General features: G+C 42.8%; 1 protein-coding gene and 1 non-coding gene across 2 annotated transcripts in view; one reads left to right on the top strand and one right to left on the bottom strand.

Moving 5' to 3' along the window:
* HHAT (hedgehog acyltransferase) overlaps positions 1–27,122 on the bottom strand; it is a 346,658-nt gene that overhangs the window by 13,672 nt on the left and 305,864 nt on the right. The gene's annotated exons all lie outside the window — the stretch shown is intronic.
* LOC112585370 lies at positions 5,361–5,467 on the top strand. Its single transcript, XR_003109835.3, has one exon. It is a non-coding gene; the product is annotated as a U6 spliceosomal RNA (small nuclear RNA).

Raw genomic sequence — 27,122 nt, 5'->3', positions numbered from 1 at the left:
CTTCAATCAATTCCCGTATGATTTCGCAGTAGAGGTAACGAACAGATTGACGGGACTAGATCTAGTTAGCAGTGTGCCTGAAGTACTATGGACAGAGGTCCGTAATACTGTACAGGAGGCGGCGAACAAAACCATCCCAAAGAAAAAGAAAAGCGAGAAGGCAGAGTGGTTGTCTGAGGAGGCTTTACAAATAGTGGAAGAATGAAGAGAAGTGAAAAGCAAGAGAGAGAGAGGGAAAGGTACATCCAATTAAATGCAGAGTTCCAAAAAAACAGCTAGAAGAGACAAGAAGGCCTTCTTCAACGAGCAGTGCTTAATAATAGAAGGAAACAATGAAAGGGGAATGACTAGAGATCTCTTCAGGAAAGCTGAAACATCAAGGGAGCATTCCACCCAAAGATGGGCACAATAAGGGATAAAAATGGTAGAGACCTAGTAGACGCTGAAGAGATTAAGAAGAGATGGTAAGAATGCATGGAAGAACTGTATGAAAAAGGTCTTAATGAAATGGATTACTACAATGTAAGTAATCTGGGTGATTAGTTATCCAGATCCAGACATTCTGGAGTATGAAATCAGGTGGGCCTTAAGAAGCACCGCTGTTAATAAAGCTAGTGGAGATGAAACTCCAGCAGAACTACTCAAATCCCTAAAGGATGATGTCATCAAGGTTTTGCATTCATTATGTCAGCAAATCTGGAAGACTCAGCAGCAGCCACTGGACTGGAAAAGGTCAGTCCTCATCCCAATCCCCAAGAAGGGTAGTATCAAGGAATGTGCTAAACCATCAGACAACTGCACTCATCTCCTATGCTAGTAAGGTCATGCTTAAAATCTTACATGCTAGATAGGCTTCAGCATTATGTGAACTGAGAACTTGCAGATGTCCAAGCAGGGTTTAAAAAAGGAAGAGGAACTAGAGATCCAATTGACAACATTCGTTGGATTACAGAGAAAGCAAGGGAATTTCAGAAAAACACCTATCTCTGTTTCATTGACTACACTAAAGCCTTTGACTATGTGGATCATGACAAACCCTGGAAAGCTCTTCGAGAGATGGGAATATCAGACCATCTCACCTGTCTCCTGAGAAACCTGTATGCAGGTCAAGAAGCAAGAGTTCGAACCCTGTATAGAACAACTGATTGGTTCAAGATTGAGAAAGGAGTACGACAGGGCTGTCTGCTGTCACTCAGTTTGTTTAACCTATATGCTGAGCACATCGTGAACAATGCTGGGCTGGATGAGTTACAAGCTGGAATCAAGATAGGCGGGGGAAACATCAACAACCTCAGATATGCAGGTGATACCTAATGGCAGAAAGTGAAGAGGAGCTAAAGAGCCTCTTGATGACAGTGAAGAAGGAGAGTGAAAGAACCAGCTTAAGACTAAATATTAAAAAAAAAAAATCAAAAACAAAACTAAAATCATGGCATCCAGTCCCATTACTGCATAGCAAACAGAAGTGGAAAAGATGGAAACAGTGATAGATTTCCTCTTCTTGGGCTCCAAAATCACTGCGGACAGTGACTGCAGCCATGAAATCAGAAGACAATTGCTTCTTGGCAGGAATCTTAGAGATTACAGTCTTGTAAAATTCAACTCTTCAAATCCTCTTCCCCTCCCCCTGCCCCAGGAAAGGTACAGACAAAGACTGAAGTTAGACTGCAAGACCACCGCAGTCAGGAGTGGGGAGGGAAGGGTACCCTGTCTGGGCTGGGATCAGAACTCTGGAAACATCACCAGATGCAGCAGATTCTTAGTGAGGGGCTTACGAAGGAATTTATTTACCTGACATATAAAGTGACTCACACAAATCCGCTGTCCTTGTTTTAGGAGTAGCAGAGGAACATAGTCTGAGAAAGCTCCGCTCAAAACTTTTTAATGAATGGCAAAGGTTAAACCCTACTATCAGTACTTTATAAAAAAGAGATAATTGATATAAGCAAATAAAAATAAAGTGACTCAGACTCTTTTCATTACAGAGAACAACATTTTGTGCCTTAAAGATGCCATTCCGGAAGAACACTGTGTTCCCCTCAGGCTACTGACTCTGGCCAATGGCCCTGAGGCGGGGGGTCTGCCTGGAACCGCAGGCCAGCACTGCCTGGCTCCAAGCCCAGGCTGCGATGTGCCCCTCGTGGCCAAGGGTCTCTTCTGGCACCCCATTCACCTGGGCAGCCAAGATGTACCTGAGCCCATGCAAGCCTTGGCAGGGAGCAAACCTTCAGCAGACTCACGGGGGATGCTCACAGGTTAAGTTCTCTTCCTCCCCTTGCCCAGCCGCTCAGAATCACACAGCTGAAACCAGTGTTTTAGGGGGCAGAGAAGACAGGACAGGGCTCTGCTGACGGGGAGCCGAGGAGGAACAAGGCGAGGGCAGCCTGGATCTCTTGGGGATGTTAGGAATTAACAAACAGCTGTAGTCCCTGATAGCTCAGTTGGTAAAGAACCAGCCTGCAATGCAGGAGACCCCAGGTTGATTCCTGGGTCAGGAAGATGGGCTGGAGAAGGGGTATGCTACCCACTCCAGGATTCTAGCCTGGAGAATCCCATGGACTGTGTAGTCCATGGGATCACAAAGAGTCGGACACGACTAAGCGGCTTTCACTCAGCTGCAGTCACTAATTAGATTTGTGCACCCTTCCCCGCTGAGTCCTCTGGGCTTCCTGCTTAGCCAGCAGGAGGGGTGGGAGGCTGGGCTTTTTCGGGGAAACTCTGCCCCACTGTTTACACTCTTCCCGGTAGTCTTTCCACGGGATTAGTTGTCGGCCTCCAGGGAAGAGATCTCAGCTGCCGTGCTTTCTGAGGCAGTTCTGTTTGTGACCTCAGAGCGCACTATTACACTCCGGACTCCTTGCCGAGTTCCCAGCTGCTCCCGCGGTGTGGGTCAGCTCAGGGCGTGGAACCAGCCCGCCAGGCACTTTCTCGGATTCCTCTACGGGGACAGGGTGGCGTCTGCAAGAGTCAGCTCTATGGCGTGGATCTGGACTTCCCTCCATCTGACCCATCACATCCATCCAGTCCTTCCGAACTTGTGTCCCAGGCACGGAGCTGGTGATGCAAGAGGGGACTATGACGGTCCCCTCTCCAGGTCTCCCATGATACCCCTGGGTGGAGGTCTGAGCTATAATGCTGGCATCTTTCACTGTGGGGCCTCCACCTCCCTCCCCTAGGGGGCTGCCCGGGGTCCCATTTGGGAAGATTTGGCTCCATCCTTACTGTAAGGGCTGGGAAGGATCCGATCATAAACTACTCATCCTTGAGATGCATCATTCGATACTTACAGAGCTCTTACTACATACACGCTGGCTGATGCCAGAGATGCTGGAGACGTTAAAAGGCTGACCTACGGTTACAGATGCAGGAATCCGTGTGAAAAGATGTCATGACCACAAGGTGTTTCCCAACGTGGAAGATGTTTCTGTGAGCTGGACGTCATGTCGAGGGCTGGGTAAAATGGCAGGGCACTGGCCTCTGTGCTCAGAGAGCTCCATTCTGGAGAAGCGGACCCAGAGCACCGAGAGCCTGGCTGCGAAGGGTGCAGGAGCAGACAGGGAGGAGGAAGTGCGGACTGCCTGGATCCTGACCATCACCTGTGTCTGCGCTGGAAGGCAGCCATGGCGAGCTAGTCCACTCTCCTAAGCACATGCCTTCCAGTAACTTCCAGCCTCTGGATAAACCCCCCTCAATGGAAGAAAGCCTGCCGTCCAGAAAGACCGTCTACCCAGCAAGACTTAGAATGGATTTTCACCCCAGCTTTCAATCTGTTCGTTTTTTGACCAGGTAACAGACAATTATAAAATTCAAATGTTCCAAAGAGTAAGCAGGGAAAAGTAAATCTCTATCTTCCAACCTTCATGTCCAGTCCACCTGACCCCTCTCTCCCTAGAAGATCTGTTTTCAGTTCCATGTTTCTACTCCCAGGGATATTCTATGCACACAGAAGCATAACATACATATCCATATATACACGTGCACACAAACACATACATATGTACACAAGTATTTTAAATGGTTTTACATTTTTCATTCTGAAATATATATTATTTTGAACACAAATACTACATGTACTGTTCATTTCCTTATTTTTTAAGGTTTTATATACTGGGGATTGTTCCATGTAGATACGTGTAACATCGCTTCATCCTTTTTAATGGTTGTGGAAATTTCTGAATTTATGTACCATAATTTACCCGACTCCCTCTGATGGGCATTAGGTCCGTTCTAACTTTTGCTATTATAAACAATGTTGCAATTAATATCTTTGCATAATATTTCATTTCACATGTATAAAAGTGTATCTGAATGACAAATCCCTAGAAGTAGAATGGCTGGCTCAGTTTTGGTAGATATTTCCAAACCATTCCCTACAGAGGAGTTACCATGAGCTAAATATATGAGGTTAAATCTTTTGATCTTTGCAATCTAGAGCTTGTAAATTACATTTCCCATGTTGAGGTTGATATACAAATACTGACTCCTTATATACCTGAAATTAATATAATTTTATATGTCAATGACACCTAAATAAAAAAAAAGCGAGCATCTTTTCATTTGTTTTAGAGCCATCTGCGTTTCCTCTTTCTGAGAGCTGTCTATTCAAGTCCTTTTGCTACGTTTCTACTAAGTGGGTGCCTTTTTCTCCCAGATTTTAAGGGTGAGAGTGGTTATTACTGTTGCCCAGCCTGACAGGTATTCTACAACCATCAGCAAGTGTGAGGTCAAGGGCACTGAGTCGGTGGGAAGCCAGCCACAGGCAGGGACAGGCCGGGGGACAAGCTGCCAAGATGGGAGCAGCCACCCTGAGCACTCCAGGGGCCCCCGTGCAGGGACGACGGCCAGAAGAACACGACCGGCACCAGCTTCTGTCTTCTACAGCAGCTCAGTGTCCACTGTTTCTGAATCTTCACTAAGTGAAGAAATCAAGACAAACTTTGTTTCTACTAGCATCATCATCTCTGCAGAGAGTGCTCAGTGAGCTGAGCAGGAAAGGCTATTTCTATTCTCACTCGGCCCTTCAGCTGGGAACTGGAGCAAGGCTTGACTAGCCTGCCTGCTACTCCCTTTTTCCCCTCCCTCCATCCTTTTCTTCCTTCCCTGCTCTCTCCGTTTCTCTCCCTCCCCTCCCCTCTTTTCCTTCTATCCATCCCATCTACTGCCTACTTTAATATTGAATTGTGGGGCAGGCAAGGCTTAGCTCTGAAGCCTTGTCTCATGCAAATTTCCCAGTGTAGTTGGGCGACTGATATGTGTGTGCTAAGTTGCTTTGATCGTGTCCAACTCTTTGCAACCCTATAGACTGTAGCCTGTCAGGCTCCTCTGTCCATGGGATTCTCCAGGCCAGAACAGTGAAGTGGGTGCTTACTTTGGCAGTACATATACTAAAACTGGAATGATACAGAGAAGATTAGCATGGCCCTTCCACAAGGATGACATGAAAATTCGTGAAGCGGTCCACATTTTTCTCAAAATGGATTAAAGACCTAAATGTAAGACCAGAAACTATAAAACTCTTAAGAGGAAAACATAGGCAGAACACTCGATGACATAAATCAAAGTAAGATCCTCTATGACCTGGAGTAATGGAAATAAAAACAAAAGTAAACAAGTGGGACCTGATCAAACTTAAAAGCTTCTGCATAGCAAAGGAAACTATAAACAAGCTGAAAAGACAACCCTCAGAATGGGAGAAAATAATAGCAAATGAAACAACGGACAAAGGATTAGTTTCCAAAATATACAAGCAATTCATACAACTCAATATCAGAAAAACAAACAACCCAAGCCAAAAGTGGGAAAAAGACCCAAACAGACATTTTCTCCAAAGAAGACATACAGATGGCTAATAAACACATGAAAAGATGCTCAACATTGCTCATTATTAGAAAATGCAAACCAATACTACAATGAGATATCACTTCACACCGGTCAGAATGGGCATCATCAAAAAGTCTACAAACAATAAATGATGGAGAGGGTGTGGAGAAAAGGGAATGCCCTTGTACTGTTGGTGGGCGCGTATATTGATACAGCCACTATGGAGAACAGTGTGGAGATTCCTTAAAAAACTAGGAATAACATCACCATATGAGCGAGCGATCCCACTACTAGGCATCTCCCCTGAGGAAACCAAAACTGAAAAAGACACATGTATCCCATTGTTCACTGCAGCACTATTTACAATAGCTGGAGCATGGAAGCAATCCAGATGTCCATCGACAGATGAATGGATGAAGAAGTTGTGGTACATATACACAATGGACTATTACTAGCCATAAAAAGGAATGCATCTGAGTCAGTTCTAATGAGGTGGATGAAGCTAGAACCTATTATACAGACTGAAGTAAGTCAGAAAGAGAATAAAATAAATATATATTGTATTCTAATGCATATATACAGAATCTAGAAAAACAGTACTGAAGAATTTACTTTCAGGGCAGCAATGGAGAAACAGACAGAGAGAATAGACTTATGGACATGGGGAGAGGTGGAGATGTATGGAGAGAGTAATGTGGACACTTACATAACCATGTTTAAACAGATGCTGCTGCTGCTGCTAAGTCGCTTCAGTCATGTCCGACTCCATGCGACCCCATGGACTGCGGCCTACCAGGCTTTTCTGTCCACGGGATTCTCCAGGCAAGAACACTGGCGTGGGTTGCCATTTCCTTCTCCAATGCATGAAAGTGGAAAGTGAAAGTGAAGTCGTTCAGTTGTGTCTGACTCTTAGTGACCCCATGGACTGCAGCCTACCAGGTTCCTCCATCCATGGGATTTTCCAGGCAACAGTACTGGAGTGGGGTGCCATTGCCTTCTCCCGTTTAAACAGATAGCCAACTGGAATTTGCTGTATGGCTCAGGAAACACACACAGGGGCTCTGTATCAACCTAGAGGGGTGAGATGGGGAGGGAGATGAGAGGGGGGGTCAAAAGGGACCTACAGCTGTGGATTCCTAGTCTGAGTCCAATAAAATTGACTGTTTCTTCTTCAAAACACGCACACACACACACAACATTTGGAAAAAAAAAATATACTGGAGTGGGTTGCCATGCCCTCCTCCACGGGATCCTCCTGACCCAGGGATCAAACCTGTGTCTCTTAAGTCTCCTGCATTGGCAGGTGGCCTCTTTACCACTAGCACCACCTGGGAAGCTGTATCTAGCATCAATTCCAATTACTTAAACCCTCCTCACCCCTTGACAGTTAGGTCTTCCTTCAGTTCTGAGCCAGTCACAATGGATGGGAGCCAGGATTATATAAATTAGCCTCATACACGCTATGCAATGGGTCCTGGTGTGAGCACTCTGTCTGGGTTGTTGTAAGACTTCCATCTCCTTCTCACTCCACCAGCCCCTTCTCTGGGTTTCCTTTACTGCCAACCAAGCCCTGGCCTAGATGTTACCAAGTGGCCAAGTCCGGGTGCTTGCTTTATTACTGTGAAAGCTGGGTTTGTGCGTTCCTCTCTAAGATGGTCCAGGACGGATCATTAAGCTTGTTTTACTCCTCAATTCTGAGCAATTTCTACTGGAATGGAGGAGGAAGAGGCAAGGATGAATGGACTCCTTCCTCTTTCCCGTTCTTGTCAGTATCTCTCCAGCACCAGAAGCCAGTCGCGGCTCCAAACCCCAGCTTCTACTGACACTCTCAACCTCAGCAGCATCTGTCTCCCTGAAGGTCTAAGAACCAGCCACAACATCACCTGGTCTGAGGTTCAAGCATAAGCCAGAGGGCAACCCTCAGAGATCTGAACAGCCTCCAGGCGCCTCTTCTCTGAGCTCCCACAGTGCAGGAATCCCACCTCTCCCTTTGTAATTCCCCAGCCAGAGGCTTAGTAGCCACTTCCTATGGTGGCTAATATCTGGGTTATTCCAGGGTCCCTTTTGGCTCTTTTAGTCTTCTAATACTTGTGTAACTCTCTGTATTAAATCCCTCTGTTTGAAATATCAGGCATGATCTCTATTTTCCTGACTAGACCTTGATGCTGTGCCTCACTTAACTCCCACTTTTAGTCCCGAGCAGATGAGTGCTCCCTTTTTAGCAGGAAGACTAGGGGGGAAAAAAAAAAAAAGGAAGACTAGGGAAGGAGAAAGAATAATCGTGTGAGCCTGGAGAGATGAATGAGGTAGACTGCCATGCACAGAGGAGGGACCCAGGATTCTGGGGGCTCGCCCTTTAAAGAGAATCAGCTGTAGAGTTCTCACCCAAGTGCTATTTCTCCCACAGTCAGTCTTGATCTGTTTTTGTCTTTTTCTGACTGCTCCGGGCTCCATTCTGAGCTAGGTCTTCTCTTCCCCCAGAGATGAGACTGTATAGCTCTCAGCAATTAAATAGGGCTTCTCAACACAACATTTAATCAGTAATATTTCTTATAGTGAATTCTCTTCTCTTTCTCCTTCTGTATTTATAATATGAGAATATGTTGTTGTTGTTTAAAACAATAATTTTGGCCCACCTGGACGAACTAGAGAAGGAGTGTGCTATGAAGCAAATAAGTTAATAAAGCACTGGTCTGCCTAGTGACCACGTACCTCCAGCTCACTCCCTACCTTCTTCATCACCTTATTAAGAAGAGAAGGATTTGATGGCCTATCTTGCCTAAATTAGTAGCTATACAGGGATATCCAGTTGATCTAGAAAGAGATCAAAATGCCTTTTGTCCAGAAGTAAAAGCAAAAATAAATGGGAACTAATCAAACTTAAAAGCTTTTCACAGCAAAGGAAACCATCAACAAAACAAAAAGACAACCTTTGGAATGGGAGGAAATATTTGCAAATGATACAATAGACAAGGGTTTAATAATATCCAAGATATACATACACTTCATACAACTCAATATCAAAAACTAAGCAACCCAATCTAAAAATGAACAGAAGACCTAAACAGACATTTCTTCAAAGAAGGCATACAGATGGTCAATAGGCACATGAAAAGCTGTTCAACATCAAGAATATCAACACAGAGAAACACAAATCAAAACTACAATGAGCTATCCCCTCACACCCATCAGAGTGGCCATCATTAAAAAGTCTACACATGATAAATGCTGGAGAGAGTATGGAGAAAATAGAACTTTTCTACACTGTTAGTGAAAATGTTAATGCAACCACTGTGGAGAAAAGTGGCTCAGACTGTAAAGAATCTGCCTGTAATGCAGGAGACCCAGGTTTGATCCTTGAGTTGGGAAGATCCCCTGGAGAAGACTGGCAGACTACAGTCCATGGGGTCACAAACAGTCAGACATGACTGAGCACACGCGCATGTTCATTGCAGCACTACTCAATAACCAACACATGGAAGCAACCTGAATGTCCATCTGCAGATGAATGCATAAAAAAGATGGACATACACACACATACACAATGGAATACTACTCAGCCGCAGAAAAGAATGAAATAATACCACTGACAGCAACATGGATGGACCTAGAGATTATCATTCTAAGTGAAATTTAAGTCAGAGGAAGGCAATTATCATATGATATCACTTATATGTGGAACCTAAAATATGACACAGTTCAGTCAGTTCAGTTCAGTTGCTCAGTCGTGTCTGACTCTTTGCGACCCCATGAACCGCAGCATGCCAGGCCTCCCTGTCCATCACCAACTCCCGGAGTTCACTCAGACTCACGTCCATCGAGTCGGTGATGCCATCCAGCCATCTCATCCTCTGTTGTCCCCTTCTCCTCCTGCCCCCAATCCCTCCCAGCATCAGGGTCTTTTCCAATAAGTCAGCTCTTTGTATCACGTGGCCGAAGTATTGGAGTTTCAGCTTCAACATCAGTCCTTCCAATGAACACCCAGGACTGATCTGCTTTAGGATGGACTGGTTGGATCTCCTTGTAGTCCAAGGGACTCTCAAGAGTCTTCTCCATCACCACAGTTCAAAAGCATCAATTCTTCTGTGCTCAGCTTTCTTTACAGTCCAACTCTCACATCCATCCCAACTCTCACATCCATACATGACTACTGGCAAAACCATAGCCTTGACTAGATGGACCTTTGTTGACAAAGTAATGTCTCTGCTTTTTAACATGCTGTCTAGGTTGGTCATAACTTTCCTTCCAAGGAGTAAGCGTTTTTTAATTTCATGGCTGCAATCACCATCTGCAGTGACTCTGGAGCCCAGAAAAATTAAGTCAGCCACTGTGTCCACTGTTTCCCCATCTGTTTGCCATGAAGTGATGGGACCAGATGCCTTGATCTTAGTTTTCTGAATGTTGAGCTTTAAGCCAACTTTTTCACTCTCCACTTTCACTTTCATCAAGAGACTCTTTAGTTCTTCTTCACTTTCTGCCATAAGGGTGGTGTCATCTGCATATCTGAGGTTATTGATATTTCTCCCGGCAATCTTGATTCCAGCTTGTGCTTCCTCCAGCCCAGCGTTTCTCATGATGTACTCTGCATATAAGTTAAATAAGCAGGGTGACAATATACAGCCTTGACGTACTCCTTTTCCTATTTGGAACCAGTCTGTTGTTCCATGTCCAGTTCTAACTGTTGCTTCCTGACCTGCATGTAGGTTTCTCAAAAGGCAGGTCAGGTGGTCTGGTATGCCCATCTCTTTCAGAATTTTCCACAGTTTATGTGATCCACACAGTCAAAGGCTTTGGCATAATCAATAAAGCAGAAATATGATACAAATTAACTTATTTACAAAACAGAAACAGACTCACAGGTACAGAAAACAAACCTATGGTTACCAAAGGGAAAGCAGATGGGTGAGGGATAAATTAGGAGTTTGGGATTAGCAGATACAAACTCCTATATATAAAATAGATAAACAAGGTTCTACTGTAGAGCACAAGGAACTATATTCATTATACTGTAATAAACCGTAATGGAAAAGAATATGAAAAAGAATAACTGAACCAGTTTGCTATATACCAGAAACTAACAACAACACTGTAAATCAACTATACTTAAATAAAGTTTTTTAAAAACCACAACAAAGTATCACCTCACACCTGTCAGAATGGCCGTCATCAAAATGCCTACAAATCATAAATGCTGGAGAGGGCAGGGAGAAAAGGGAACCCTCCCCTACACTGTTGGTGGGAATGCAAACTGGTGCAGCCACTACGGAAAACAGTATGGAGGTTCCTCAAAAACTAAAAATAGAGCTGCCACACAGTCAGGAATCCCACTACTGGGCATGTGTGTGAAAAAGACAAAAACTCTAATATGAAAAGCTATGTGCACCCCACTGTTCATAGCAGCACTGTGTACAGTAGCTGGCACAGGGAAACAACCCAAGCACCCAACCACAGCTTAAGAATATGTGATATATATATCATATCTCACATATATATATATGTGCCACATTTTATATGTGTGTGTATATATATATCTTTATAATGTGATATATATAATGGAATATTACTCAGCCATAAAAAGAATGACATATTGCCATTGTCAGCAAGATGGATGGACCTAGAGACTATCACACTAAATGAAGTAAGTCACACAAGGAAAAACAAATATCGTATATCATTTAGAAAGTGAAAGTGCATGTCACTCAGTCGTGTCCAACCCTTTGTGATCCCATGGACCATACAGTCCATGGAATTCTCCAGGCCAGAATGCCTGAGTGGGTAGCCTTTCCCTTCTCCAGGGGATCTTCTCAACCCAGGGATTGAACCTGGGTCTCCTGCTCTGCAGGTGGATTCTTTACCAGCTGAGCCACAAGGGAAACAATATCACTTGGATGTGGAATCTAAAAAATAATACAAATGAATCTATATACAAAACAGACATTCACAGATGGAGAAAACTTATGGTTACTAAAGTGGAAGGGGAGGTAAGGGGAATAAATCAGGAGTTGAGGATTAAGAAACTATCATACATAAAGTGGACAAGCAACAAGGATTTACGCTATAGCAAAGGGAACTACATTCAATACCTTGCAGTCACACTGGTGACCATAGATAATCTGTAAAAAAATATGTATATACATAACTGAATCACTTTTCTGAATACCTGAAACTAACACAATTCTATAAATCAACTAATTTTCAAATACAAAATTGCCCTTTTCCCAAAAACTTCCAAACATTCTGAAAAGAGAGTTGTAGCTGAATCCCCTTAAATGTGTTCACACCTGGCTAAATCCCAAAGGTACAAACCAAAAGCCTTTGTATTATCTTTGTCCTTTTAAGAAAAAATAATCAGACTGTGCTCTCCCCTCTGTTAGAGCCAAGAATGCACCTGTTTAATAGAATCTTTAAAAATAAATTTTAAAATGGCCTCTCTACTTCCGTCCTCTCTCTAGGATGAGAAACCACAAAGCAGAGAGGAGTAACATTACCTACCGTCATGGCTGGGCCAGTTTCAGGAGCCAGAACTCTCAGCCCCAGAAAAGGGCCCTGCCCTGGGACTCAGGAATCCTGACTTCCACCTCATGTTAGCTATATATACTAACTTCTCTGCACCGCCTGTATTCTTTAAAACCAGAATCATACAAGATCATGATGAGACTCCATTCATTCAGTAGGATGCCTGAAGACAGCAAAATTCTGGCAAGAATGTACTTAACACATCTCAAAAATGTAAAGTTCAAACAGGTTTCCTTATGCCTAAAACTTGCCATTGAATAAGCCCCTTTCTGGCTTGAAGAGATATGGAGCCACAAACCCTGAATGTACTCTGCCTGCATAAACATTTTGCTATTTTGTTGTTTCAAATCCCACACTTGCTGCTGCTATTTAAACCTGTCATCCCATCAGCCTTGTGTCAACAGCACGATTCCTGGAGCACCAACCTGGATCCCTGCGCCCAGCATTTCGACATGCTGCCTTCCCATTTACCATAAGCCAGACAAGCTGGCTGACATCTACACGTGACTGACCTCCACATGGCCACTGCCTGAGACAATTTCAGGCACAAGGTGGGCTGTGTGGATGGCTCCAAGCAGCCCAGCCTCATAAATGGAAAAATACTGAGCTCCCTGCATCCCACGGTCTGAGGGTCATCTTTGTACAGAAAGGTCTACCACGGCCATGGCAGGGTCTGTCTCCAGGGACACCAATCACTGCTGGATTCAGTGCGGCCGGCACTATGCTGGACCTGCCTCGGTCTGACCAACACAGACCTATCTAGGTTACTCTTTGGGAGCTGATATGTATTCATGGCTTGTTTTGTGAACTCCTTTCTAACCATGCTATGCTTAGACTCCTGGAAATGAGTCTACGTTCCTAAGACCATTTAGTCATGGGGGAAAAGGGATGCCTGTGGATGCTGAGAAGGCACCCAGAATGGGTTTCAAATGCTATCTGAAGACAGCCAGGTGTCTAAGGATAATCCTCATGTCTTATGTACTAGAGTTGAATATACAGCCAAAAATATGCTAAATATCCCTTGTACCCTCCTCAAGTATTTACGTGGCTGAGGCCAAGATGATACAGTTGGGCTTATTCCAAGGATCTGTATTACTGGAAGCTGTTTTCGTATACCCCAACTGGGTTATTTAACCCAAAATTCTATCGTGGTAGATGCCTGAGTCTGAATAAATTATAAAATCATTATGCTGGGAATGGTCTTGTTTTTAAAAGGTTCAATTCTGGTGTCATTTTAATTGAACCACAAATTCCCTGAACATTTCTGCATGCAGGCATGTTAATTCGAACATTTATATTACAACCAGTTTTTGCATTTTGCATAATGCACTTTCAGACCTCTGTGCAATTTAACAATTAATCCTGCATTTTGTATTAAGACACGTGCAATACATACAACCACTAATTTCTCTATAGAACACATATATTCTCCCTTGGAGGAAAAAAATAAAAACTGCTGGAGAATGAATGCTCATGGTGGTATGCATATCAATCAGCTTGCGGGGCTTTACACATAATGCATATGGATTTAGGGTCTTGGGATAATAACCCGATAGCATTGAATAAGCAGAATGGATATTGAGGGCAAAACTGAAGACCTTTATCGATGAGTAATGAACCCAGAGGAGTGAAATGACAGCAGAAAAAAATAAATGGGGGGAACATTTTCCCCACCCCCACCAAGTAGACAGTCAGGGGAGAAAGGGCCTGAGTCATAAATGCACAGCTTCAACTCTCCTCAGCCAAATGTATGCTGACTAGGTATTCATGACAGTCCTCTGAGGATCAGCACAGCAGCATGCAATTTGCTTGAATATTTTTATCTATGGTTGCCCCACAGAGCACCACCAACCCTCTGCAAAAGTGGTTCAGGGGCTGAGAAATGTTGATGCCACACATGAACCAAGAAGGTAAGAAGAGTTTTACTACTCACACTATGAGGATTTCTGGGGGAGAGCAGGCACCTTAGCCATTCTGCAATTGCCTAAACAAAGGGAAGGACAAATGACTTTGGTTTCCATTGGGCCTCCCAGGTGCTGCTAGCAGTAAAGAACCTGCCTGCCAATGCAGGAGACATAAGAGACATAGGTTCGATCCCTGGGTAGGGAAGATTCCCCTGGAGGAGGGCATGGCATCATCCCACTCCAGTATTCTTGCCTGGAGAATCCCATGGACAGAGGAACCTGGCAGGCTACAGTCCATAGCGTCTCAAAGAGTCAGACATGACTGAAGTGACTCTGCATGAACGCACATGGCTGGGCAGGGCTAGGGTGGATAGCAGCTGGGTTTACATGGTTTGAACTTGCTGCCAGCACCCAGGGAAGAAGAGTCTGTTTTCTTGTTGGTTTGCCCAGAGATGGGACACAAGGGGACTGAAGGAGGGTGGGGCTTGAATTGTGTCAGCAGTTAAACACCAAAAATGGAGCCAGAATATTTATTACAATCTTCCTACCTTTGACATGTCATTTAGGTATTTAAAACCCTACTCTGAAATTTACCTACTGTGTGACTCAACCTCCTTAAACTCTCTCATCAGTAAAAGTTGTATAACATTTACAATAAATGATGTCACACATATCAAAGCAAATTGGCCCAGTGTCTGCATATAACAGATGCTCAATAATTGTTTCTGAATCTCAATCTGGAAATTTGAGGGAAGAAAAATCTGTTCCTTTACAGAATACTATCTCTACCTTTAAACCAGAGTGAGTCCACCAGCTCTAGTGAAGATTCCTGAAACTATTTACCAGACTCTTTGGACAGCAAGGAGATCAAACCAGTCAATCCTGAAGGAAATCAATCCTGAATATTCACTGGAAGGACTGATGCTGAAGCTCCAATACTTTGGCCACCTGACAGGAAGAACTGACTCATTGGCAAAGACCCTGATGCTGGGAAAGACTGAAGGCAGGAAGAGAAAGGGGGGACAGAGGATGAGATGGTTGGATGGCATCCCCGACTTAACAGACATGAGTTTGAGCAAATTCCAAGAGACAGTGAAGGACAGGGAAGGCTAGTGTGCTGCAGTCCATGGGGTCACAAAGAGTTGGACATGACGTAGAGAATGAACAACAAAAAACTAGGATAAGACATGAGAAAAGGTGAGTAGAAGGGGCTATAAGGTTGGTGGTGGTGAAAGGGGCAGTGCAGAGGGTGACACCCCCAAGAAGGATCACAGAACATATTTGTCTAAGCATCTCTGCTGGTCAGAGTGACAGGCAGGCGTCCAGGCAAGACCAAGTACACCTTACCCGGTGGGGTGGGTGAGGACAGGAAATGGCACTATAGGTTGAACTGTAGCCCTCCAAAAGACACGTTTAAGTCTTAATCCCCACTGTCTCAGAATATGGCCTTATTTAGAAATGCAGTCTTTGCAGAGTAATCCAAGTCAACTTGTAATCAAGTTAAGACAAGGTCATAGTTCATTGGAGTGGGTCCTAAAAGAAGAAAACGAGACACCAGGACAGATGGACAGTCAGGGAGCCTGCCGTGTGACGAGAGACACAGAGATCACCGTGATGCACTGCCAGCCAAGGGACACCAGGGATTGCCAGCCACCACCAGAGACAGACAAGGAAGGATTCTCCCCAGGGTCTCAGAGGAGCATGGCCCAGATGACACACTCATTTCAGACTTCTGGCTCTGAGAACTGTGAGAGAATAAATTCTGTTGTTTAAGCCAACCTGTGCGTGGTACTCTGTTACGTCAGTTCTAGGGACCTATTGATAATACAATAGAGAAAAAAAATCACCTGTTACTTTCACTTTTTTCCTTCTTTGAAGATTTGAACATGTAATTTTACTCAAGATTGGGACAACTGGAGATGCTTTTGTTTTTTACTTTCACAATGATGACCCAATTACCTTTATATAGTGCCAATTACCCTTTAATTCCTCAAAATTATTTTAAATATAAATAAGAAGATGTTTTCTACAAAATATCTAGGATTTTGGCTTATACTAATTTTTATAGGCCATGGTTAATAGTATAAAAAACTCATAAATAGAAGATAAATGGTGAATTTCCACAAGATCTGTGAGCAAAGACAAAATGTTAACAATGATTATTTCTGGGCTAGTGGAAACTGTCAGATTTCATTTTCTTGGGCTCCAAAATCATTGTTGGATGGTGACTGTAGCCATGAAATTAAGAGATGCTTGCTTCTTGGAAGAAAAGCTATAACAAATCTAGACAGCGTATTAAAAAGCAGAGACATCACTTTGCTGATAAAGGTCCATCTAGTCGAAACTATGTTTTTTCCAGTAATCATGTATGAATGTGAGAGTTGGACCATAAAGAAGGCTGAGCGCCAAAGAACTGATGCTTTCGAACTGTGGTGCCGGAGAAGACTCCTGAGTCTCTTTGACTGCAAAGAGATCCAACCAGTCAATCCTAAAGGAAATCAACCCTGAATATTCATTGGAAGGACTGATGCTGAAGCTCCAATACTTTGGCCACCTGATGTGAAGAGCCAACTCATTGGTAAAGACCCTGAAGCTGGGAACGACTGAGGGAAAGAGGAGAAGGGGATGACAGAGGATGAGATGGTTGGATGGCATCACTGACTCAATGGACATGAGTTTGAGCAAACTCAGGGAGACAGTGAAGGACAGGGAAGCCTGGTGTGTTGCAGTTCATGGGGTCCCAAAGAGTTGGACATGACTTACTGAAGCAACAACAACAATAATGAGATTACAGGTAATTTTTATTTTTTTGTAACTTTTAAAATTTCCTCATTGCAATAAAAATGTATTTCCAAAAGGAACATACTTTACTTCCCAGAGATATTATCATTTTCACAAAAGTAAAAAAAGTTAAGATTCAGTGCCTTGTCTTTATGGGTTTTTGTTTTGACTTCTAATCCTGGGGCTTGGGGGTGTGTTCACAGCCTGCTGATTAGGCCTGAAAGGACTGGATTAGAGCATGCAGTGGCAGGAACATCCTTGAGAAACTGGAAAAAAAGAACTTATTCTGCCAGCACAAGAGGCTCAGACCAGAGAGTGTGAGGGTAATCTTTTCTGATTTCATATAATATGGATAGTCTTCTCATTCTCAGGAGTTTTCACAAACAAGCCTTCAAGTCCAGCTGCTTGTGTCTTTGCAACAAAAATCAAACATATTTAGTAAGGGTAAATGGAGAACTGATGTTCTGCAATGACCACATAAACTTACTTACTGCCTCTGTCTTCTCCTACTTACTAAAATTACATTATCAGCAACAAGACTTAGAAAACTTTGTTAAGTAAGACATTGCAGTCTTGGCCCAAGAAACAAACAAACCATTGGACATCTGATTTATGACAAAGACCACACTGAACATCAGTGGGGAAATGATCTTTTCCATCACTGTTGCTGGGTCAATTAGATATTCACACAGAAAAAAAATATGCATCCCTAACTCATATCATACACAAAAATTAATTCTAAATGGAGATCTAAATGGGAAAAGTAAAAAAGTACAAGTTCTAGAAGACAATATAAAGTGATACCTTAATGATCTTTAGGTAAACAAACATTTCTAAATGAGGACATAGAAACCACTCACAATGAAGGAAAAGACTGGTAAACAGGACTTAATGAAAATTTAAAACTTCTGTTCATCAGAAAACGTCATTAAAAGGGTAAAATATGAAAGCTATAGATGGGGAGAACGTATTTGCAATACATAAAACCAACAAGAGACTCTCAACATGGAGCATTTAAAGAATGCTTACAAATCAAGGGGAAAAAGGAAACTGACTCCATTTTTTTAAAATAGCCAGACTTCTAATGGTATTTCACAAAAGAGAATATACAAGTGGTCAGTAAACATTTGCAAAGATACTTACACTTTAGTCATCAGGGAAATGCAAGTACATTCAGGATGAAATAACACACACACACACAACACACACACAGTAGAAGAGCTAAAATCAAGAAGATGGACAACTCCAAGTTTTGAAGAGGATATAGAATCACTAGAATCACTTGTGTATATTGGCTAAAGAATAAATTGGTACAACAACATTAGAAAACTGGTGACTTCTACTGAAACTAATCACATACATATCATCCTAAGACCCAGCAGTTTCACTCCTGGGTTCGTACCCAATAGAAATATGCACATATGTGTAGTAAAAGATCTGTACAAGATTTTTCACAGTAACATTATTTGTAATAGCCTCAAACTAAAAACAATCTTAAAACTCCATCAACAGGATACTACATGAGGAGATACGTGAATTGTGGTGTATTCATACAATGAAATATTATACATCAATGAAAGTGAAAAAAACTATTGCTATACATAATGGTATCAATGAATCCCTCAAACATAATGTTAAAAGACGACAAAAAAGAGAATTGCAGTCAGATCTGTTAAAACATGATGTATGTGGTCCTAAAAATCACCACACTATGCAAAATCATGCAATTAACACCATAGGACCTAAGGAAAAAAAACAAAGGGGCATAACACTCAAAAGCCTTGCCAGTAACACACAAAAGACAAAAAAAAAAAGACATTTAATCAAAGTAGTAACATGGTTTTACACATGTAAAATGGTTAAGAACTGTGTTGATCCCTGGGTCGGAAAGATCCCTTGGAGTAGGAAATGGCAACCCACCCCACTGCTCTAGCCTGGGAAATCCCATGGACAGAGGAGACTGGTGGGCTACAGTCCATGGGGTCACAAAGAGTCAGACACAACTGACTGACTGAGCGCACACGAACACACACACACACACACACACAAATGTTAAAACAAACAGTACTTTGGGTTTACAAAGATCTTAAGTTTGCTTATGGAAGTAGGTGTCAGAGGGGTTGCAGCTTGCCAGTTATCACCAAGTGGGGGAAGGAGGGTCAGCTGACATTGGATGGAGTGTTGAGACAGTAGACAGGGTAGCTGGGCGTGGCTCGTAACAAGCTAGATGAACTGAGGTGGCTGTTAGAGCTGAGGTGTGTGCGGGTTGTGTATTCCTACTGGGCTCAGCCCAGCTTGGTGCAGTTTTCGGCATTCACCTAGTTTCTTGAGGACAACGCTGTGCATAAGCACACTAAATTGCATTATGCTCAAACTGTTCCCTAATGTATCAGTCAGGATGGAAATTTGCATTCCCAAAACAAGCATTATAGCAGAACTGATAGTATCTTATTCTTCTATTTAAATAAGGGTCAAACACAAACAAAAATAATCAGCGACATTACACATCAGGATGTTGTTTACCCTAGAGCGGCTTGTGACTAGGAGGGATCACAAGGAGAAACTTCTAGAGCACGAGGTATTGGCTAAACAGGTATGTTCAGTTTATAAAAATTCATCCTGCTTTAGTGTATGCTTAAGATTAATGCACTTTAATTTACGTATGGTATAGTTTTAAATAAACGTTCAAGAAAACTTTATAAATTGAAAGACAAAATCTACCCCTTTTAGGAAGGCTTCCTGGGCTTTTAGGGTAAGTACTGAAATTTTCCTGCCCCACTGGATAGACATCCATCTCCTCACAAAACACACTAGGGTACACTAATCATTGATACTCATGTCACATTTATATAGTTCTTTTCAGGCAGTGTTCAGTGGTTTATACGCATACCCTGAAGAATAACAAAGTAGGATTCCTAGATTATCAACTCCAGACAGATACTTTAGCAGAAACACCAGCATTTTCTTAGCAATGTGATGTTGTGAAACCAGCACAGAAGAAGGAGCTAGATGACATGGGTTCGAGTCTCAGCTCTGCCATTTTCTAGCTCAATGGGTTTGGCAAGTTACTTCATCTAAGTTCTAGTTTTCTCACCCACTGAATAAGTATAATTCAATCTGTATTACAGGACTGCAATGCAAATGGCAGTGCTTTGCAACATGTAAAGAGAGATACATACATAAGATCTCAACACAGTATTTTCTCTCGTGTTTAACTGAAATTTAGCTTAAGCCTCCTCTTTCCTTGTTGGTGTACATCAACGATGTTGTGGACACCAAAATTCCAAATAACAAGGGTGGCTGGCATTAGCCTTGATTTTTAATAACAGCCCCATATGGAATGAGGGGTTTCACAAAGCCATTTTGATGGTGATGGTAGTGAGGGAATCTCATGCTCTGATGGATTAATGTCTTCATCAGGAAAACACATGTCCACACAGCATTTGGAGGTATGTGCAGATCTAGAGGCATTGTAAAGCTTCATGCCCACCATGTTGGAGTCAATACTCACTTATCTGTGTTTAGAGAGAAAGGTTTTCATTACAGCTAACACTGCCCCCATTCCATTCACCCTGATCCCAGTTCATCCTTTTCCTAAGGCCCACCCCCCACCATCCTGTCTCCTAAATTTTGAGTTTGTTTTTCCTATCAAATCAAGCAAATTGAAGAGGGTACCAAAATCTGATATCTAAAAAATATGCCTCTAAATACAGATGCTGATTATTCAAATACGTTTGTTTGGATTGTCCACATCACTGGATATGTGAATGTCTCCTAGAGCTGCTGGGTTGTTAACTCCTTCCAGAATCTCCAAGCTCACTATAAATTCTACCCACTAAACTCAGTGGGAGAGGGTCACACACAGAATAATGCTTGCTGCTTCTCAGCCATAGTACAACTCTTCCAGGCTTGAAGAGGAGGACACTGGAAGGGAAACTAGAAATTTCCCATATTGCTAACCAATGCGGGTATTAACAGGTCAAATGATGACAGTATTTTAAGGGTGACATAAACAGCATTTATTTGAGAATCATTAGGAGTGTTCATTAAGATAAAAATACATATCTGGCATGCTACCCTAAACCTCCTGAATCAGAATCTCTTACAGAAATCTCGGGGTCATGCATAATAAGCTTGTCTGGTGGTTCTGATGGGCAACGATGTTCTGAAACAACTGTGCCGGAGCTGGGCAAGAGAAAGGCTGACATCACACTGACTGACGATGACACAAGGGGAGCAATCTCATTAAGAAAGCTGTGTTAGACCAGGTCAACCTTGAAATCACTCCGCATTGTGCTAATAATGAGAAGTGCGGCAACCGGGCGTCAAACCTGCACTGAGCCACAAACAGGAGGCAGGAGAGAATGTCATATCTATTTAACACCGAGTAGTCACAGCAAATAAACAAAGCCAGAAAATGTCCCATACACCAGTCTGAGGACTTATCAGAAGGTGAGATGTGACCCACGTTTCCTACCATTTCAGCATGTCCCTGGTTACATATCAATCTCTACACTTTCCCTATATCCATGCATCCATCTGTTTGCCAGATGGATTGATAAAGAGTTATTTCCTCTGGAGAGCTTGGAAAAGTCACCTTATGCTAGGCAGTTGCAAAGCATAAGGACACCAGAAATACCAAACTAACATGAAAGTCAGGGACGAGAATGATTCCTGGACTTGAGCAGATGACCAATGAATCTTTTTTATTTTTTTGGATTTACAGAGTGAGCGAGGAAGGAGAAATCAGATAGCGTAGGATAAGAGGATGGAAGAAAAGGTAGATAGGTAAATGCATGGACTGATAAAGGGAGGATGGATGGACAGACAGAGGTTAGATGGATGAGCTGACAGATGTCTGGAGGAAAAGATAGGAGAATCGTGTCAGATCAACTATCTTTTATCTCTAAACTATTTTTAACAGGCTTATTGAAACATAATTGAAATACCACACAATTCACCCATGTAAAGTATATATATATTAATAATTCAATGGTTGTTCATATACTCATAGGAATCACCACAATCAATTACAGAACATTTCATCACCCCACAAAAGGAACCCCAAGCTCATTAGCCATCACCCTCCAAACTCCAATCCTCCTAGCCCTAACATATTTTTGTCTCTGTAGATTTGCTTATGCTGAACATTTCACATAAATGAAATCATACAATATGTGGTCCTTAACGACTGGCTTCTTTCACTTATAATAAAGTTTTCAAGATTCACCTATGTCATAGTATGAATCAGTACTCCCTTCCTTTTTATTGCTGAATAATATTCCACTGTATGGATACTGTTGTTGTTTAATCACGAAGTCATGTCTGACTCTTTGTGACCCCATGGACCATAGCCCACCAGGCTCCTCTGTCCATGGTATTCTCCAGGCAAGAATACTGGAGTGGGTTGCCATTCCCTTCTCCAGGGGATCTTCCTGACCCAGGGATCGAACCCATGTCTCCTGCATTGGCAGCCAGATTCTTTACCAGTGAGTCACCTGGGGAGCCCTCCACTCTATGGATATACCACATCTTATTTATCTGTTCATCAATAGACATACAGGCTGTTTTTACTTTTTTGGCTATTGTCAATAATTTGCTATGAGCATTCATGTACAAAGTTTTTGGTGTGGGTATATACCTAGGATTAAATTGCTGAGCCATATGGTTATTCTATGTTTAACTTTTTAAAGTCCTACTTATTATTTTAAAATTTTTTACTTACTTTTATTTTTTGGCTGCACTGTGTGGTATGTAGGCTCTTAGTTCCCCAACTAGGGACTGAACCCACACCCCCTGCAGTAGAAGCACAGAATTTTAACTGCTGGACCGCTAGGGAAGTCCCCATGCTGAACTTTTTGAAGAACTGCCAGACTATACTCCAGAGCATTTGTTTTCTACTTTATATTCCCACAGGCAGTGTATGAGGGTTTGGATATTTCTACATCCTCTCCAACACTTATTTTCCATTTTTTAATCTGTTATTACAGCCATCTTAGTGGTATCTCAGTGTGGTTTTAACTTGCATTTTACTGATGGTTAATGATTTTGAATATCTTGTCATGTGCTTGTTGGGTATTTGAATATCTTCTTTGGATAAATGTCTAATCACCTTTGTCATTTTTAAATTGCTATATGTCATTTTACTATTGAGTTATAATTCTTTATATATTCTTGACACAAATTCTTTATCAGATATATGGTTTGCAAATTTTTCTCGTATTTTGGTTGCATTTTCACTTTCTTGATGTCCTCTCAATCACAAAAATTTTTTATTTTGATGATGTCCAATTGATCTATTTTTTTCTTCTGTTGCTTGTGTTTTTGGTGTCATATCAAAGAGACCATTGGCTAATCCAAGGTCACAAAGATTGATCCCTATACTTTCTTGCAAGAGTTTTATAGGTTTTGCTCTTACAATTTAGGTCTTTGATGCATTTTGAGTTAATTTTTATATATGGGATGAGGTAAGAGTCCAACTACATTCTTTTGCATGTGGATATTCTCCAAAATATTTTTGATAGAAGAATAAGGGGCCATGTGAGCAGAATAATGTTAATAATTTTACCAATATTACGTCAGGAGCAAAGGTAAAGAAACAGAGGGAAAATGTGTACTGGCCATTCTTTCTCCAAAATTCAGAAATGAATCTATGTGAGCTACAAAAGGGCTTCCCTGGTGGCTCAGCTGGTACAGAATCCACCTGCAATGCGGGAGACCTGGATTCGATCCCTGGGTTGGGAAGATCCCCTGGAGAAGTGAAAGGCTACCCACTCCAGTATTCTGGCCTGAAGAATTTCATGGACTGTATAGTCCATAGAGTCACAAAGAGTCAGACACGACTGAACGGCTTTCACTTACAACCAGGAGGAACTACAAAAACAGTGGATAGACCTCGAGTATTTCTGTCCTCGACTCAGGGGCCAAAACTACTAAACTGCACAAACATGAAGACTTAGTGACTCCCTAAAATCTTCTGTGGGAGAATTCTGAAGGTCCCTTCTTCCGTCTCTCCTGTCCTCTGACACCAGGAGCCCTTGTCATTCATCACGTGGCTGGCCCTCCTGATCCTAGTACTGCTTTCCTCCAAATCAGTCCCCACATTACCTCTACAATCTTTCAGAAATGAGATCTGTGCCACACTCTGGCCAAAGTCTCCCTGGGACCCAACCCTATTTGCAACCTATTAAGGATGAAGCCCATGCTCCACAGCATGGCAGGCATGGCCTTCATTACCTTGCTTTCCAGCTACCTTCCTGGTGTTCCCTGGTGCAATCAGCCTATTCCCTGACATCAAGCTTCTCGTCCTCTCATGCTGTGATCCTAAGATGCTTGCAGTTTCCCAGATGTGCAATATTATGCTTCTATGCCTTTGGATAAGCTGTGCCCATCCCCCAAGTCTGATACTTACTCATCCCGTTAAGCCCAACTCTGTCACCTCCTCTATGGTGAATTTCTCACCCAGAAGATAAAGTTAACCATTTGTCTCTCTGTCTCCAAAGCACTCTTTCACTAAGCATTATGTCCCAAAGCACTGTGAAATATTTTGCCATATTTGGTTTTCACTGTATCCCAAGCATCCAGCACAAAGACCAGAAGGAATACAGGAAGGCCCTTTCCTTAAAGTAATTTTCTCTGTTAAAAAAAAACAAACAAACAAAAAAACAAACAAAAAAACCTTAGCCTAGGGACTTCCCTACTAGTCCAGTGGTTAAGATTCCATGCTCCCAGTGCAGGGGACCTGGGTTCGATCTCTAGAACCCAGGTGCTGCAACTGAGAGCATGGATGATGCAATGAAAGATCCCACATGCTGCAACTAAAGACCAGGCACAGCCAAAATTTAAAAAAAATTAATTTAAAAAATAAAAATGATTTTAGCCTTATCCAGACTCATCTGCCCACTGTGCCTCTTTTTCCAGAATCAAATAGACAGAGACTCTTTTCACACATCTTATTTTCTTGCTATGCACTTTTGCTTCATTTAGTACGATCCTCCCCAGGATAGCATTTTTTTTTACAGCAAGGCAAAAAGTAGGACCCAACCCCTCCAGCCACCTTGTTGAGGCAGCCATGAAGAAAAGTAATCAAGAGGCAAGCTTCAAGGATGAGAAAGTAAGTGATAGGTAACTGCGGGCACAAACAGAATGATAAAACTGGGGCAGAAAACCATTTTATTATAAGTTATCTGGTTTCTTCTAGCTCAGGAAACAATGAATTTCTGAGGAAAGACATGGCTCCAAAGACAGGTCTGTGTGACCACCATTTATCTGTATCTGTCATTTGAAAGTCAGCCAAGTAATAGCACTCATTACATTATCTGACATCTTTTTGGTCTTCTGTGACTGACAGCCCTCAGGATACAAAAAACAAATGGCTCAAAGTCCTTCTCATATAGGAAACCTAACTTGGAACCAAGACAAATGAGAATGGTTCCGTTCACTCAATGCGGAGACAAACGTTGCAGAAAGGTAAATTCGGTTTATCAAGCAAAATTCCATGTTTTCATGTCATAAACCGGGTGGCTTGGCCTCCTCCAAGCAAGCCAGGGACATCTTTCTAATAATCTCTGGGAAGAGTGCTATATCCCCTAGCTCAATCCTCAGTTACTTGCTTTCTGCTCCCCTTAAAAGTCAGAGTAAGTTATAGGTAACTCCCTTTGGTATATACCCTTGGCCCTGGAAGTCTTTTAACAGTGTGCATGTATGTTAAGTCACTTCAGACTCTTTGCGACCCCATGGACTGTAGCCCGCCAGTCTCCTCTGTCCATGGGATCCTCCAGACGAGAATACTGGAGTGGGTTGCCATGCCCTCCTCCAGAGTATCTTCCCAAACCAGGGATCAAACCTACATCTCTTACATCTCCTGCATTGGCAGGCGGGTTCTTGACCATTAGGGCCACCTGGGAAGCCCTTTCTAACCCTGGGAAGCCCTTTCTAACCGCAAAGGAACACAATCACCATTTAAAACAGAATATTCGATTTCCCTTTTATTTTACGGATAATCTTCTCAGTTTTTTTTTTTTCCTCCAAGGTCACATGAAAATGCCACCAGAAAAATAAATAAAAGTCCTGAGACATGCTGCCGAGAGACCTAAATAGGGCTAAAATTAGCAGCTGCCTTCTCTGGGCAGAGCTGGCAGCAGCTGGACTGTGACAATACCCAGAGGAGAACAGCGGGGAGCAGAGAGGCGCTGCGGTCATGCTGCTAGGCTGGCACCGGGGGACACAGGCTTTGAGCCTGGGGCTGGCTGGATACCAGGCAGCTCCTGAGCAGAGCATCGGCCCTGTCCGCCTGCCCTGGAAGCCTCGATCCGCCAGCCTGACGCAGGGAGATATAGACTTCCAGACCGGCTATCTCTACCTGCTGCTTCCTGTATCAGCAACGCCATGGGTTGCGGACTTCCATATATATATCTTTTTGGAGGCACAATTCAACCCATAGCACCTCCTTTGCCATGCTCTTCTAAGTAGGTTCCCTTGTAAAGAATACTCTACAGCAGCAGGAAATATGGCTGCGGGTGGGGTGGGGTAGGGGCAGCTGGTAGGCTGCAGGAATCCGTCACAGGGTCACCACAGAGAAAAATGGTCCAGATACGACTCAAATGCCTGTCGGCAGGAAGCTCTACCTCTCACACAATCCTGTGTGGAACCACACAGCTGCTCCCCAAACAGGATTCTGCCTTTTTTCTATCTTTAAGACAGTGACAAGTTTTTCTTCATAGTTTTCATTCTCATTTACTGAATATTCAGGGGAATACTTGACTGCTTTAGTTACACTCCAGGGAGAGGACCGCAGTGCCCAGCAAAATTCCTGAGGCCAGGGAAAGTTGGCCCGGATGGATTCCACTTTTTGATTTTTACTGCAAAGAAAAGAGCCACAACCAGCCCACGCTGCTGCCTTCTGCTGCATTTCCAGCACCGCACAACATAATACATCATGATCACAGGCTCTTCCAACAGCCATTCCCGAGACTGTTTGGTTTCTTTGGTAATCCAGACAGCACGCCCAAACAAAACCATCTTCTCCCTCTTGCTTTCTTGGTCTGAGCAAGGACGACAAGAAACAAAGGGCAAGCTAGTGCAATGCCTGAGTGAGCCTCA

Source organism: Bubalus bubalis, chromosome 5, assembly GCF_019923935.1.
Source record: "Bubalus bubalis isolate 160015118507 breed Murrah chromosome 5, NDDB_SH_1, whole genome shotgun sequence".
NCBI lineage: Eukaryota > Metazoa > Chordata > Mammalia > Artiodactyla > Bovidae > Bubalus > Bubalus bubalis.
Note: the sequence above shows the minus strand (reverse complement) of the source record. Positions and strands in the feature narration are given on the sequence as shown.